The sequence below is a fragment of the Oryctolagus cuniculus genome, chromosome 1 (genome assembly GCF_964237555.1).
Source record: "Oryctolagus cuniculus chromosome 1, mOryCun1.1, whole genome shotgun sequence".
Lineage (NCBI taxonomy): Eukaryota > Metazoa > Chordata > Mammalia > Lagomorpha > Leporidae > Oryctolagus > Oryctolagus cuniculus.
In genome coordinates, this window is record NC_091432.1 from 219,462,239 (window position 1) to 219,465,516 (window position 3,278).

General features: G+C 40.2%; 1 pseudogene; it reads right to left on the reverse strand.

Moving 5' to 3' along the window:
• Positions 1-1,639: 1,639 nt before the first annotated feature.
• Positions 1,640-1,814, reverse strand: LOC127485382 (U2 spliceosomal RNA; annotated as a pseudogene).
• Positions 1,815-3,278: the final 1,464 nt, after the last annotated feature.

Genomic DNA, 3,278 nt, shown 5'->3' on the forward strand with positions numbered 1-3,278 from the left:
TCATTAAAAGGACAACTTTTCTACTTTCTAGTACAGATGTCTATCAATATCCATGGGTATTGGTTCCATGGAAACCAAAATCCTATGGATATTGAAATCTTTCATACAAAATGACATAGTGTTTGTATACACCTTATGCACATCCAACCATATACTTTAAACCGTATATAGATGCTTTACACTATCCAATACAATGTAAATTCTACGTAAATAGCTGTTGTGCATTTAGGGAATGATGAAAAGAAAAAAAGTCCATATATATTCAAAAAGAGCTAATTATTTTTCCGAATTTTTAAGATTTATTTATTTGAAAGAGCTACAGAGGGAAAGACACACACACACACACAGAGAAACATCTTCCATCTCCAGATGGCCATAATGGCCAGGGCTGGGCCTGGCAAAAGCCAGAAACAAGAGCTTCATCCACATCTCCCACATGGGGGCAGGGGCCCAAGCACTTGGGCCATTTTTCACTGTTTTCTCATGCCATCAACAGGGAGCTGTATCAGAACTGGAGCAGCTAGGACATGAACTCATGTACGGGACTGGCATTGTGGCAAAGTGGGCAAACCTGCTACCTGCAATGCCAGCTTCCCATGCGGATGCTGGTTTATGTCCTGGCTGTTCTACTACAATCAAGCTCCCTGCTAATGGCCTGGAAAAATAAGCGGAAGATGGCCTAAATTCTTGAGCCCCTGCCACCAATGTGGGAGGCCTAGATTAAGTTCCTGGGTCCTGGTTTCAATCTGGTTCAGCCCTAACCACCGTGGCCATCTGGGGAGTGAACTAGCAGATGGAAAATCTCTCTCTCTTTCTCTCTGTATTTCTTTCTAACTCTGATTTTCAAATAAATAAATAAGCATATTTTAGAAAAGCCACATGTGCAACTATGGATTTTAAAAAGATATCTGGCTACATGGAATATGTTGAAAGGAAGTAAGATATGAGATGATGAAGCTAAAAAGTATGTATTATAAAACCGTGTTTTAAATGATGGCTGCTGGCACTGGAGATAGAGAGAAGAGTATGGAAGTAAAATCGACAAGACTTGATCATTGTTCCAGGCTCTACCTCCAACAGATGGATGTTTTCAAAGTCTGCCATTTTGTCTACCCATCTTTAAATTTCCAAACATCTAGATCAGTCACCAAGCAGATAATACTACATGTTTATTGAAGCAATGCAAGAAAGCATCATTTAATTCTAGTTAAACTATTGTCCAGAATTAAATATTTTTTGTTTCCTTTTAGCAGCAGCTCAGGTCACAACTGGAGGGATTTGTGTTAGACCTTCTTCATAAGATTTTCTGCAAGATATTTTATATCTGTTTTCCTAATTGTCTCTCTTTTAAAAAAAGATCATTTATTTATTTGTTTGAGAGAGTTACAGAGAGAGAAAGAGAGAGAGAGAGAGAGTGCGAGCGAGCGCACAACAGACAGTAAGGTCTTCCATCTACTGGTTCACTCACCAAATAGCCTCAACGGCTGGAGCAACGCCGATTCGAAGCCAGGAGCCAGGAGCCAGGCGATTGTTCTGGGTCTCCCACACAGGTGCAGGGGCCCAAGTGCTAGGGCCATCTTCCACTGCTTTTCCAGGCCATAGCAGAGAGCTGGATGAGAAGAGCAGCAGCCAGGACACAAACTGGTCAGCACCCATTTGGGATGCTGAAACTGAAGGCAGAGGCTTAGCCTACTACTCCACAGTGCCGGCCCCCCAATTGTCCTTTAATGCTTTGGAAATAACCAGTGTGGGAAAGTCAGCTCTGATAAGAACAGGTACTACACTTGATCTTAGCCAAAAGGCAGAGAAGTGATGAAAAGTCAGCTCTAAACTCTAAACATCTACTTCTACATTTTAAAAATGAGAATAATAATAGTAAGACCTGATGGAATAGTTAATAAATGTGGGACTGACAGACCTGATTTGGTCTAGATATTTCCTGAGGAAGCTCCCACCTGCTTCCAGGCTTGGTTTTTCTACCTTAGTCTTTCCATCGTAAATTTTGGTTTTCTTTGTTATAGTCCTTTTCCAATCCTGTGCTTGTACCTCCATTAGGTCATTGACTGTGCAGTTTTATTCTCATCTCCACCAATGTCTGGTCACAATAAGTTTTTCATACATTTGTAATGAATAAAATAATTAATTCCCAATTGTAGGTCATAGCCAACATTGTGGGGATGCAAATAGCCCTCCCTATCCCTTTTCTGAAGGTTATAACTACGCTGAACTTTGCTTTTGATCTTTGGATTAAACAGAGAAGGCCAACAGTAACAGCAACAGCCCAGTTATGCCCATATTTGGGAGGATATGTCTCTCAGACATACAGGCTTCTATGAGCAAGAGTCACAAGCTAGCATGTTTTGGTGAGTCACAAATGTCTTCATCTTTTTCAACCAGTTTCAAAAAAAATGAGAAAGTGGCTTTAATCCATGAAAGAATACATTCTATCACAGGAGAGACACAGAAGTGTTATACAGCATCTTAGAAAAACACAGACTTATAAATATATCAAATAAAGCAAAACTGCATTATCATCCAGCAGCTTTTTTTTTTTTTTTTTTCGTCCTTTCAAAGTATAATTTCTTACTTAGTAAGTCCTTTATTTCATTCGGAAATTGAATAGTTGTAACTAACCCAATGGATTGTGCATTGTAAATATTGGCCTCCTACAAATCAATTTCACTTCCTTGTCGCTAATGGTGCCATGGTTCAGCCTAGAAAGACAGTCAGTTGACAATTGTTTTCTGGACTCCTAAAGGGATCTCTCTCAGCAGCACATTAAGTGACAATGGCTAGAAAGTTGACGACTGAGGAATGAGAAGGGGAGTGTCTGCTGTTAGTGTAGTTGCTGTTTTATTGAAGCTGGCAGAAGTACTACTGCCATTGTTGAACTCTACAAAATCTTTTATGCAAGCCAGAATCTGTGTCTGCAAATCTATTCCTATGATCAAATCAGATTTTACTAACTAAAATAAAGATTTCAAGATTTTTATCACCCATTGTTTATTTTATTTTTTAAAAAGATTTATTTATTTTATTTTAAAGTTAGAGTTACACAGAGAGAGAAGGAGAGGCAGAAAGAGAGGGAGGTCTTCCATCCACTGGTTCACTCTCCAATTGGCCGCAATGACTGGAGCTGTGCCAATCCAAAGCCAGGATACAGGAGCTTCCTCTGGGTCTTCCCACGTGGGTGCAGAGGTCCAAGGACTTGAGTCATCTTCTACTGCTTTCCCAGGCCATGGCAGACAGCTGGATCGGAAGTGGAGCAGCCAGGTCTC